A 12,682-nucleotide genomic window follows, 5' to 3' on the forward strand; every position below is an offset into this window, starting at 1 on the left:
CCTTTCCACGCTGGGGCTGTGGGGCCCTCCCTGCCATGGGGCTGCTGAGAGGGATCCTCTCTCCTGCCCCCCAGGAAGGGGTGACTTGGGCCCCGTGTCACCCTGGGGACGAGGCAGGTGATGGGGAGGGAAGCGCAGGCACTGGCTGGCAGATTTGAGGACTCGGGGGGAATTAGGAAGGCTGTTACACAAGCTCTCCTTGCGGTAGCACAAGTGTGGCTCTAGTTCAACCCGTGCTGGGTTTTCTTGGGCAAACACACTCTTTTATTCACTGGGGGTGTTTCTGATGGCCCATGGGTTTACACAGCTCACAGCAGCTCGGTGCAGCAGCCCCAGCTCCCGGCACCGCTCCCCGCGGCACCAAATTGTGCAGGACAGCCCCAGCAGCCACAAACTCCTTTCTGGCGCTCAAAGGTTTCTCCCCAGTTAGAAAGAATCATCTATGTGATTTTTGGTTAGGGTTTTGTATTAAAGCAATAATTAACCATGTCATTTGCAGGCTAAAAGTTTAATGTATTGGGCAAAGCCTAAAGAAATAGGATGGTTTCCTCCCTTTCAGATGTGTGTGCTGTCAGAGCAGGTGATGCTGCAGATGGAAGATACGTGAACACAGATGATGCCGTTTATGTGTTTGGCCATCGGAAATAGCGACGTGGCCGGTCCCCGCTGCAGGGTGGGAACAGGTGACCAGAGAGGAGTTTTTCTCTGGTGTCATCCCAAGAATCCCTGGCTGAGGCACTTATTTCTGAATATAGCACTTGATTTAAGGTGGTGCTGAGCGCTCTGCCCCCCAGGCAGGCAGGGATGGGGTTGCTTCGCTCCCCACCTCGCTGGGGCTCAGAGGCAGCAAAGGTCTCTGCGTTCGTTCCCCAGGACACAAGAGTCAAAGCGGATTAAGGGTCCCTCGACTGATCACATTTATTTCATTATTTGAGTGAAATCCCTTGTAAATACCACCTCCCCCCCACCCCTTCTTATAAAAATAGAAGGCAGGGAAGAATTGGAGATTTAGGAAAAGTTAATCGCAGGAGTCGCTTGAAAACCGTTAACCTCTTGCAGCCCGAGTGAGGCTGAGCAGAGTGGGAAGATGCTGCATGGCCTGGGGGCTGTCCAGTGGTTTCCCCAGCCCCCCCAAAGCGGGGTTTTCTCAGAAAATCCCTGGTTCTTAGCAGGGGAGTCCTCTCCCGGCTCGGTGATACTACAGCAGCTTTGTTCACGGCTTGGCCATGGTGAACTGCTAATTGCGGTGTTGCAACAAATTGGCTCAAGTGTCCAGATGACTCCGGGGCGCTCGGGGAGGGGGACACGTCTTGGCATCGTGGGCTCAGGGCCACTTGAAATGCTGATGCTCTTCCCTTTCCAGTGTGGTTACTCTGGGGACCTGGGCACTGCACAGGGATCTCTCCCAGATTAAGTATTTCAAACTAATTTCTAACAGGTGGAGCTGGTGTCCTCTCCCCAAAACTGCCCTGTCCTTGCAGAGTCCTCATCCCTGTGATACACCCTTGCTCATGGGACCCCCTCTGACTTTCTCACTTCTCCCAGGACCAGCAGCCTTGTGCAAGACCATCAGTGCCAGAAAGTCAGACCTGCAGAAATTAATTAAAATAAGAGCAATGGGAAAAAAAGCTGAGAGCTACAGTGATGGATGATGGCAAAACACTTGCCCAGAGACTGAAGGACTCTGGGCATTCTGTGGCATTTGCTTCCAGCCAAGCAGTCATGCAATAGTTAAACACACTTGATGTGATGGTGATTAAGGAACCAGACTCTGACATCTGGGTGCAGGTCCGTTGCGAGGAGCTGTGATGCACCCAGCGCTGATGCCCATTCCCCGCTGGGATTTGCACCTCGGAGCTGGCGGCGCTGGTTTGTCATGGTTTGCTTCCCCTGGCTGCAAGGGGGTTTTTCATTCGCTTTAAATCCAAAACCTAAAGTTGTGTATTAATAGCATGGTAATGCATAGCCTTTGTGTCCAAGCCAGGAGTTATATAAAACACAGATTAATGGGAATCAGCAAAAGAGAGGAGCACGTGGAGGGATGCGGTGAGGATGCCTTGGGAGGGGAGGCAGGAGGGAGCTGGCAGCTCCGGAGGGGAGGGAAGGTGACTGAGCACATCCAGAGTGCTTCCTGGCAGGATTTGCCCCCGTTATTGTTCTGCAGTCCCCGATCCAGGACATTTCCTGAGCCAGCATTGCTGCCACGTCACGTCTTTGGCCCCTGGGTGATCACAAGAAAGCAGAAAGGGGGTCTGTGAATTTGACTGGAAATGGCTGTTGGTTTTTTGTTTGTTCTTTGGTTTGGTTTGGGGTTTTGTAGGTTTTTGTTTGTTTGTTTTTTGTTTTATTACATACATCATTTCTGCACCTGCAAACAACAGGCTGGAAGATAAAGCAACAAGCAGCCATCCAAATGAAAGGCGCTTTTTTCACTAGGTTATAAATGAAACCCCCAAGGTGGCTTGTTTCCCCTCTCCCGTCTCATAAAGCGAGGTGATGCTTGGGTTAAGAAAGGCTGGGGATTGTCAGAAACTCCTTCCCCTCATTGGTGATCTCTGGGAGATCGGTGCTGGTTTCCAGGGACCACACACATCACTCAGAACAGCAGGGCCTGAGTTTTGGGCAGAAAAGCTCCCTCTTGCAGACTCCTCAGCCCAAAACGACTCAAAATGTACTGAAGGGGCAGCAGGGACACTAAACCAAATCCTTCCCTTTGCAGCTCCTCGGAGCACGGGCAGAAGAGATGAGCAAGAGGGGGAAAGCAACAGGTTTTTGGGCACCTGCCTCCAATCGTGACTTTCCTTGGGAAAGCACGACCGTCTCGACATCTCTCCATACAGGCAGATTCCTCCCACCCCCGGAGGAAGGCACAGCTGGACACCAACCATCAATCATGTCCCGCCAGGAAGGGCTTCTATGGGTTGCGGGATTCCTGGTGGGGTTACTTTTTTTCAAAGCCTCCTGCAATAACAGCAACCGTTGCTCCGCTTCCTTTCTAGATAACCTTTTTCCTGCTGCCCAACATGCTTATCTGCTGCAGACAGACTGGCAAGATGAACCGGAAAGCTGATACCTTATCTCTCCCTCTCAAGGAGCTTATTTAAGTGCTGGAATGTGTTGCGATGGTAAATGATTGTTAGAATCCAAGTGGGGTACATGGACCTAAGGACAGGTCCTGCTGGGAGGGAGCACCTAGTCAAAAAGGACACTCATGGGACTACAGCCTTTCCGGGATTTTCTGGTTTTTATCTGCCAAAAGATGCATTGCCTAAAGTGTAAAATGTTCGTTTTAAAACCAAAAGGCATGGGTTGGGTTTCTCGATAATCTGTGGGTTAATGCTGCAGGCTGCTCCCACCTCTGCGAGGTCCACCGTGTCCCTTCGATACGGCTTTATCCGTGCCTCAGTTTGCTCTTTGCAGCAAGTATACTGCTGTGGGTTGGACTCGCAAGGGGTGCAGTGAGGGTTAACAGCATGTGATATCGCATGGCAAGTGTTCCTCGCTCACCCTTAAATCTGTACTGGTGCGGGAAGCCATAAGATGCTAACACATCCATAAAGGTAAATAGGATTTGAGAGCTATCGGGCTAATTGAAATGAATGGGGCTCGGCTGCTCAGACAGCATGATAGAATGAAATGAGACCTCTCTGGGGACACCGAAGTTGAGCAGAGCTTCAGCACTTCACTTATTTCAGCCACTGCAAGTGGCAGCTACAGCAATAGCAATTGCAGACGCCGGGGTTTGAGCACTGGGACAGCAGAGGGGCCAGGGACAACCGGCGTGGCCGGTGTGATGTCCATAACAGCTGCTGAGGAGGGCTGAGACAGGCTTATTTTGGTCCTGTCCTGGGTAGAAAAATAGACGGTGGTGCTGGGTGCCAGCCTGGACAGAGCACGCTGCCAGCAAACCAGGGGTGCTCCCCCTCTCCATAAATAACTGTGTCCCAGTGCACCCGGGAGGTAGAATGGAGGAGAGGGGAGCAGGGCCGGCAAAACTACAGGGGAACAACCCCATCCAGTGAGCTCTAGGTGTGAGTGTCCGGATCCCAGCGCCTCGACCAGTGAGCGATGGGAGCTCACGAGGGGTCCCTGCACGCCCCTGCCCTGACCCCAGCACCCAGGGCCAGGTTAGACTCGGGATGGCTCTTGCTGGTCCAGCTGCTCTCGCACAGTAGTTGCCAGAGAAACTGTACGGTGGCAGCGCACGCTGCTACCATGGGCTGCTGCAGCTGAGAGTTAATCTGTTCCACATCACCAACTGCTTTTCCATAGTGATGCATAAGGAATTGCTGTCCCAGAGCAGACCTCAGAGCACACCTCAGCTCACCTGTGTGACAATGACAAGTGCTTCAACGGCAATGCAGGTGACAGCCAGGATGGGACAACGTGATTTCTGGGAGGTGCGATCCAGTCTCGCTGGAGCTTGAGCTGGCCTGTCCCCTGAGGCTTTTTATCCCTTGCAAAACTCTTACAATTAGACACTGTGACGTGCATGTCTGCAAGGCCCTCTAAATTCTCTTTACATCTTACAAGGTCTTTGGCTCCATCCCCTTGGGTAGTTCCAGGCTCCAGCCCCAGTCACAGCCTTTTTGGGGGTTGCAGAGAGGACCCTGCAGGGAAACAGGACTGACAGTGAAACCCATGGCACTCATTATTCTCCCCACGATGTGATTTGATTATGCTAATTGCAAATAGGGCTGGTATAGCCGCTACATCCTGACATAGCTGATCAATGCTGTTTGTCTCCCCCAGCACTCCTTCCTCAATTCCTTTAGGGCAGCTCTCATATTTTGGGGATGTCACAGCTCCAGCCATTGCCCTGCATCCCTGCTGGGCACAGTGACCATCAGGATGGGGCCGGGCTGTCCTGCAGATAGAGCGAGACTCAAAGGTGCCCAGCTCCGGCTGCAGCCCCCTTCCAACTTAGCAGTTGTCCCTGTCAATGTAAGAAGTAGGAACGGGGGGGAACCATCTGAGCTGCTCGGCGTCTGTGTCTTGTGATCTTGAAACCCAAGAGCCCCCCCTGACTCAGCAGGTTATTAATAACCCCCTGGCCGCGCTCCTGCTGCAGCGCCTGCCAGCCCTGGCATCGCTGGTCTCTCCTCTGCAGCCGGGCGAGACACACACCCCAGGCAAGGTCAGGGGCTCCTTCCCGCTGGCCCCCATGTCCCATCCCCACCCACAGGGCTGAGCAGACATGGTGTGAGGCTTGTGGAGGGGCCTGGAGAGACCCCAAGACCCCTGCACCTCCCGCCAGCACTGGAGAGGCTCCTCATGCTGCCGATGTGAGCCTCATTGCACGCTTGTCCCAGGTCATCTGTTTTCTTGTACCCAAACCCAGCCCTGGTCCAGGCTGCAGGGCTGGCGAGTTGGGCTTTCTGGACTGTAGCATCAGTGACTGCTACCTGCCCCTTCCCCAGGCTGGGACACACTGGGTGTCCCCAGGCTGGTGCAGCCCCTCGTGGTGTTTGGTCCCCACATCTGTTTGGCCAGGATGGGGTCTGCCAGCCACTGGCTTTCCATCTGTCTCTGCTGAACCTCTTCTTTGGTCACAGCCTTTGCCCACACTCTTCTTCCCAGGATTGCGAGGGTGAAGCCACAGGTCCCTTGAAGACCCTCCAGGTACACGTGAGACCTGAGAGAACAGCATATTCTCACCCTCATTTCCCACCACCTCCTCTCCCCCCCATATGCCCCACATCTTGGCCTTGCAGCAGGTGAAGCGTTTCAGTCCACTGCATCAGGCAAACACCGCTTCTCACCTTCTCGACGCCTTGACCTCCTCTCTGAGTGGTGTGTTCAGGACCACGGTGCAGCAGGTAAGCTGAGCTGTTCACCCCCCAACACGGGCCCTTTTCTCCCGGGGAGAGATGCAGGGGGTGGGGCTGGCATCCCCCTGCCCGCGGGATGCAGCTCCCGGGGCTCCCCGGGTACCGGGGCCACCCACCAACCTGGCCGCCCGGGGCCGGGGGGACACGGAACGGAGCCCGCCCGCCGCCGGCTCCCAGGCTGGATGTGTCGCTCCCTCTAGTGGGGACACCGGAGGATGTCGCCGCCGCCACCCGGGATCCCGGCCCCGGGGGGGCGGCCCCGGGAGCCGCAGGAACGCTGCCCTTCGAACAGGGATGTCCGGACCCGGTTACACCCGTGTTATCCCCGTGGGGAGCTGTGCCCTGTGCGTGATGCCCCACGCCAGGTGAAAGCCCCATGGGAGGTTACACCTCGTGGGAAGTTACACCCTTGAGCTCTTCCCGCAGGACTCCCCAGCAGCGCATGGGGACCGAGGGCCATTCCTGGCTGGATCTTCTCAGGGCTGAGGCTGCGTTTTGCTGAGCGGAGATACTTAGCGCCCACTGAAATATTTAGGAATTGTGTTAATAATTAAAGAAGAGACTGAACTCGAAAGGGACTTTGTGTGATCTCATGAGACAGATGGGACAAATCTAGTAATGAGAAAAACTGCTCCCTAAAGTGTGGCATTATTTCATAAATTCTCCAAGAAAAAGGGAATACTGCAACTCTGGAGATGTTCCAAAAAAATGTCCTTTGCCTTGGGACTCTGGGAGTGAATCCCGCAGACCCTGTTTATCCCAAATTACCATTTTTGTCTCTGCATGTGTGCAGGGTTCACACGCTGGCCAGGCTTGATCATCCCATCTCAGATCAAAGCCATGTTTGTCAGGGACAGCGAGAGTCTGCTTGCTTACACCAGGGGTTGCAGTTCTACCAGAATCACTTATTCTTATCAGCTTCATTGCATCCAGGAGCAGCTGATAGTTCCCTTTGGTGAGGCGAAGCGAGATATTTTTGAACTGTGAAACAACAGCCGTCTCGTAACACATGGAGCAGAGGAATCAGATGGTTGTGATTGAAGGTTGGAACCATGAACCTAAATGTGTCCATGAACTTACATTCCTGCCACATCTGTGGTTTTTAAGAGGGTTTCAAGTTGGGAAGCAAAATTATGGGCCAGTTTAAATCTGAACTGAATATTAGGCATTGCAAAATCAATTACTTTAAAGTACCTTAAAACTCCTTCAGTAAATCTGGGGAAAGTGTGGATTCGTCTATCCTTGTTTTCCATGTTCAGGAGGTTTCCCCCTCTTTGCTAGTGTAGGTCTTGTGGTTAATAACAGCCTCAAATATTTGGCTGAGTTTGTCCCCAAAGCAGGCTGAGGTTTTCATGACTGGACAGACCGGAGTGAACGAAATGTCATTTTCAAAAGAGAGTGGGGTTTATTACTAAAATATCTGGATCAGCTCTGCAGAGGTTTGGCTCTAGTGTTGTTCAGGACAATTGTTGATCTTCAGAGTCAGGCTGAAATAAGACTGAAGATATTAGTGTAATTCAGTGATCTGCCTATGAATGGTCACAGAAGTCAGACAGGTTGATCTAACACAGTCCTTTTCTCAGAACTATTCCTTGCGTTTTAAGATACACCTTCTAGCACCCTATGTCAAAGAACTGTTGATTTTTTTTCCTCTGAAAAGGAGGGCTTTGACAGAGCAAACTACTAGAAAAGCAGATGCTCCTAGCAGCATTTTTCTGTGTGTTTGGGGAGTGAGCATTGCATTGAGAAAACAGGTCTTCACCTGGCAAAACTTTAGTACTTGCACCTCCATTTCCACATTTTCTCCTCTTCTCTGAGTGTGCTGAAAACTCAGCATGTCACCGACAATCTTTGGAGTGTTTTGAAGAACACAAACTGTCACGTTGGGAAAAAGATGCGCGGCGTTGCTTGAATTTTTCTTGAACCTCTTGCTATTTAGGCAACCAAGGCTGCGCAAGGGCTTGCAAGTGGCTGTTCAAAGACAGAGTTTGGGCTTTAAAAGCTGTTTTAAGAGCAGCCTTGTTAGCTTCTGAACAGCATGGCCAAAGGAAAAATCACTGAGCAGAACTAGTGTTGTTTTGCTCTTACAGGGAAAAACTGAAGTCACGGCTGATGAAGTGCCTCCAAAATACTTGCAGTATCAGGCAACTGGTATTTGGTTCTCATTGCAAGCAAAGCTCAGTGCTAAAGCCAGCTGAAAGCAATTCACTTCTCATTGGAAGAATAGCTTCTTCCTTTTAATCAGCTCTGTTTTAAATTATTTCCTTTTTTAGTGCCTTAAATAGTCATTTTGGTTTGTCCTTTAGGCAGCCAGCATTTGCTCACGAAGAATGGCGTGGGTCTGCAGCCTTTAAAAGGACAAACAATAGTCTGGCAAACAGAAACGCTTCAATGGCATCTCAATTTTATATGGAGCCTGACTCCCCATGGGCCACAAAGGAATAAAGGAAAAGAACAGCCTCTACCTGATCCAGCAGCTACAAGGAGCAATAACTAACTACTTGAATCAGCTCTCATCTGGGAAATTAGGGGGAAAAATAAAGAGCGGGGGTGGAAATAGCAAATAAGACTGCAGCTGGGGCACCCAGGCTCCTCTGCAGTAGGAAGGAACTGGAGTTGGTAGCTTTGTCCTGCCCCGATGGTGAGATTTATGGTGGAGAGTTAGAAGGGGATCTTAACTAAAGCACTTTCTTTCACATTCACCTGTAAAGTAAATCTTTGTACACATAACGGTTCAGCAATCTCAAGGCCAGAGGTGGATTTGGCGCTCTGTAAACTGGCCAGATATTCCACAAATACCCTAAGAAACTCTGCAACTTCAGTCCGCAAGCAGAGCGAGCGGAATTGCACTGCATGACACCAGACATGTAAAGCAGATGCACATGAGTTAGTGTGAGTTAGCATGAGCGTAGTGTTGCAGTCTTTGCTCTCGCTGATCACGTTTAACCCAGTTTGGGGTAAAGACCAAGATTCCTGGGTTTTCATACTCTTTTCCCATTCACAGTATTTCATACTTAGAGAGTATTTCAGCTTAGAGAGGTGAGAGGCTCTAGCTTCCTCTCACATCAGAACGTCTCTTTGTTCTTCTTAAAAACAACTTTATAAAAATATCTCTATTGATATTAGGTGTTAAATAAGAGGAGGAAAAAACCAAACCTTTTATATTTGAGACCCAATGTCCCTTTGTTCTGTTTGAGGTTGAGCTTTCAAAGCATTTCCTTTTATTTGGATAACACAGCATCATACATGGGATTACAGAGAACTGCCAGAGCTACTCACATCTCCTCTCCCACCTCTCATATATGACAGCTCGACTCTATTGCTGTTCTTGCTGACTGAGTTTTGGGTCCTAAGGCCCTGTTCACTTAGTTGCAGGCTTGAATTTCCCTGTAGCTGTCTCGGATGAGCTAATGAAGTGAGCACAGGCATGAGGTGTTCTTGATTCAGACACAACTGCATTTGAAATGGATTTTCACGCTTCAGGGCACAAACCAGCTCCTACATGTGGGACTAGAAAGACCTGATGGGACTAGAAAGCATATTATCCCATGGACAGGTTGCTCCACCACTGTCCACTGTGTTTCTTCTGCAGCAGCTGACGTTGGCTGTGGTTTGAAATAGACAGAAACTACCATGACCTGACCCGGTAAGGTGAATGCATATTTTATGTGTGCTGAATGGCCTCTGGATGAGGAACAGAACAGGATCGCTTTGCTTTTTCCAAAGGGATTGTGGAGTTTTGTGAAGGACTGTGGGGGCAGTAAGGCCCCGTCTTGCACTGCAGGCTGCCATTTACAGCTGAGCAAAGTGGCACCGAAATGGCATAAGAGCACTTAGCGTTCAGTTCGCTCCGCTGTAAATCACTCTGCATGGTGCAAGCCACGGTCAGGGATTTATAGATTCAGAGCAAATTTTTGTGGAAGCTGTAGAATGTAATAGTAATTATATTATTTCTAGGAAGCTTTAGACCACAAGATATTTCTGTAGATGTGAATTCTATACTAGGGCTGTAAGCCCTCTGCAATGGTTATTTTCTGTTTGACAGGATTCTTCATTCGTGGAAGGGTGAAGCACACAGCAAGGTTTCTGCTCTCACTTGTAATTAGCCCTGGGAAGAGGAAGCAGGACTTTTCCTGCTCAGGAGAGGTTGACTTTCTAGTCCAGGGGATAATTTGCTCAGCTCTCTGGAATAGGTCAACAAGCAGAGTGGGCGATCAGTCCTTCCAGAACAGATTCTGTGCATTGAACGTCATCCAAGTGAAACCTGTTCATCAGTCCTTGCCCAAATCTCTTCTTGCCGTCAACACTCCTCCCTCTCAGTTGGTTGTGGGTCTAATCCCACCAGCTCTCATCTCATACCAGTTGTTTTGGTTTATACTCAGGTGGTAAGGTCTTTTGAAGAGCAGTACAGGAATTAATCACCTTATGCTGAGGTCTGATGGTGTGCCCATGGACCAGGACAAAGTGGAGCCATGCTTTTCCCTTTCGTGGGGGCAGACTATGTCCTTTCACTATTCGTATCATGCCCAGCTCTGAACAGAGAAGAAAAGCCCAGCCCCAAAGCAGTCCTGAGCCACGAGACTAGCAAAGCTCTGTAGAGCTGGCCTCGGCATGCCACTAGGCACGGTGGAAAAGCCATGAGTTTGTGGGGGTTGCAGCGTACACACCTGGTAATGAACGTAGAATCATCTTTTGTTTACTTACTTTGGCCTTTTGATCTCCACAACAGGTTGCATTAGTTTGTTCTTTAATTGGCGCATCTATTCCCTTGGCCTTGGATTGTTACCTCGGAGATGCAGAAGAGACCTTGGGAGAACTGCTTACGACAGCAGCATCTGTGCACAACGCTGACCTGGCCGAGCCCGCATGAGTCACCTGCGGATGGTTTGGGTTGTTGGTGGCTGCATGAGTCAGAGAAAGCGAGGGGATCCCACACCGCCCAGTCTCCTGAAGGGCAATATTAATGCCTTTGGGTGTTTGTTGTTATTGTGCATCAACAGCATAGAGTACAAGAAGGTTCACTCTCCTCTTCCTCCTCACCTGACACAGGGTGTGAAACAGCGCGGTGTTGCAGAGTGAAATTCGCTGAATATGAAAAGCAGCAGCCCAAATCTGAGTGACCTGCAGTTTCTCTTGTGGAGGACAGTGATAGTGAGGTTTGTACAGGCAAGCAGCAAGTCAGAAGAGCTATTTGTATTTGTATGTGTAAGCGTGTGTGTACTTGTCTGACCAATGGAGAAATAAAAACTAAACACCCCTGATTGATGCCCCGGCTGCCCGGGGAATCGGTGTGAGTGGGAGTTTGCTCATGTCAGGAAGGAGGGTGGGCATAAGGAGAAAAATGGACAGCATTGGCCTGATGTCTCTAGGCAGAAAAAACACACTGTGGGAAAGAGGAGATGAAACACCAAAGGGGCAGGAGGAGAGTGTAATACTTCGATATCCAGAAAAGGAGGGGATCTGACAACCAGGTCATGGTTGTCAGCAGTGCTGGTGCGTATCTTGGTAGCTCAGTGCCTGGCAACTTCGATAGCAGCGCAGATCAACTGTAGGAACATCACATATGGTCCAGAAAGCTGTTCATGCATTTCCTCCCCCTCCATTACTCCTGGTGACTGTTTGAGATCAAACACGTCTCTTGAGCAGCGATCCAGGTCTGACACTGTTCCTGTAACCTGGGAAGAGGTGAGGACTCTTTCTACTGAGGCACTGCCAGCCCCAGGGAAACGTGCTGCAAAATCCCTCCAAAGCCGCCTTCCCTTCATGGACAAGGACAAGCAGGGTGACAGCACATGACTGGCCCAGGTGCTTGTGACACATATATATTATGCCATTCTTGCAAACTGCTGGACAGTCCCTAAGAAATAATGCATAAATACCTGCAGTCTGGCCTTCCACTGCGAAATATGTCACCACTAACAGGCACCCATGTGAGTTTGTTACAGGGAGGAGAATTAAAGGGAGACTGGTCTGTCCTTGTGCGCAAGGAGACCACGTCTTCCAAGCTATGAAAACCCCTGGGCAGAGGAACTGCATGTTATAGCAACTTCTACAAACAGATCTTTAGTGCCAGTTTCTGGCCAAGAACACTCCTTCGTGCTGACCCGAAGCTCTTTTTGACCCAAGGAAGGACCATGTTTGCCTCGTGAAGCTACTTGTATGTTACAGCTTGGTAGGGTTTTTTGGGACAGGAGTGTTTGCCTTACTCTACTGCATTCATCACCATTAAGGAGAGAACAAATGTAAAAGTATTAATATTTCTGAAATCATTCCAAGGGGCAGTTCCTCTGGGTTGCCTTTGAACCTGCTGCCCATTAAACCAGTGAGAAGCACCAGTCAGCCTTCATTGGTATTTATTTTTAAAATGTTCTTTAAACTTCAATGATTGTTTGCTGCTACCTTATCTACAGTCATGCTGAATAAAGCTATAGCTAAATGGAAAGTTAAATGTATTCACAAAGTGTCAATGTCTACATCTTTTTATTTGCAGTCTCGCAGAGAAACCAAAAGTAACTACAAATAGCGCTGTGCTAGAAACTGGTTTATTGACCAAAAACGTCGCTTCAGCACGTGATGAGCTGGTTCACTCTGAATTGGTCACAGTTGTTGACAGTAAGGGGCTTCGCATTTGAATACGGCACGTCTTTTGGTCCATGCGAAAACAAGTTTGAACGTTAAATATTTTCTGACACTTGGGAGTTACTGTTGCTCAGCCCTCGGGCGTCTGTGGGGCCGAGAGGCTCTGGGGCCCGACGCCGCCGCCATGGCCGCCGCTCTGCGCCTGCGCCCGCCATCTTGGGCCGCCCCTGCGGTGCCGGCGGAGCCCTGTAGGCGGCGCTGTGCGGAGGGTG

The 12,682-nt window shown here is 50.3% G+C and overlaps 1 long non-coding RNA gene across 1 annotated transcript; it reads right to left on the reverse strand.

The window, feature by feature from the left end:
• Positions 1 to 864: 864 nt before the first annotated feature.
• On the reverse strand, positions 865 to 5,917 carry LOC309447377. The gene is made up of 3 exons (XR_014185598.1): positions 5,763 to 5,917; positions 4,328 to 4,610; positions 865 to 2,221 (listed from the first exon to the last, which is right to left on the reverse strand). It is a non-coding gene; the product is annotated as an uncharacterized lncRNA (long non-coding RNA).
• Between the last annotated feature and the right edge of the window lie 6,765 nt (positions 5,918 to 12,682).

This window comes from Streptopelia decaocto (assembly GCF_964273445.1).
Source record: "Streptopelia decaocto genome assembly, chromosome: 17".
NCBI classification, from domain to species: domain Eukaryota; kingdom Metazoa; phylum Chordata; class Aves; order Columbiformes; family Columbidae; genus Streptopelia; species Streptopelia decaocto.